We start from the raw sequence: 255 nt of genomic DNA on the forward strand, positions 1-255 counted from the left end.
TGGTCTGGTTTGGTGGTTCTCCCCCTACTCCCCACCCCCATTTTTTTCCCCTCTTCCATTTTTCCCCCCTTTCCATTTTTCCCCTCTTACTTTTACCCCCGCGGCGGCCCGGCCCGATGTGTCGCGGCGAGATGAGTCTCTGTGTCAAAGTCACACGAACGGGAAAGTGTCCTGGAGCAGCCCGGGCTTCCATTTTGAAATCCTCCCAATAACGCGATCCCGCCGCTTCGCTGCCAGCTTCCCCACCTTGACCCG

This window comes from Buceros rhinoceros, unplaced genomic scaffold (genome assembly GCF_000710305.1).
Source record: "Buceros rhinoceros silvestris isolate BGI_N320 unplaced genomic scaffold, ASM71030v1 scaffold14803, whole genome shotgun sequence".
NCBI classification, from domain to species: Eukaryota; Metazoa; Chordata; class Aves; order Bucerotiformes; family Bucerotidae; genus Buceros; species Buceros rhinoceros.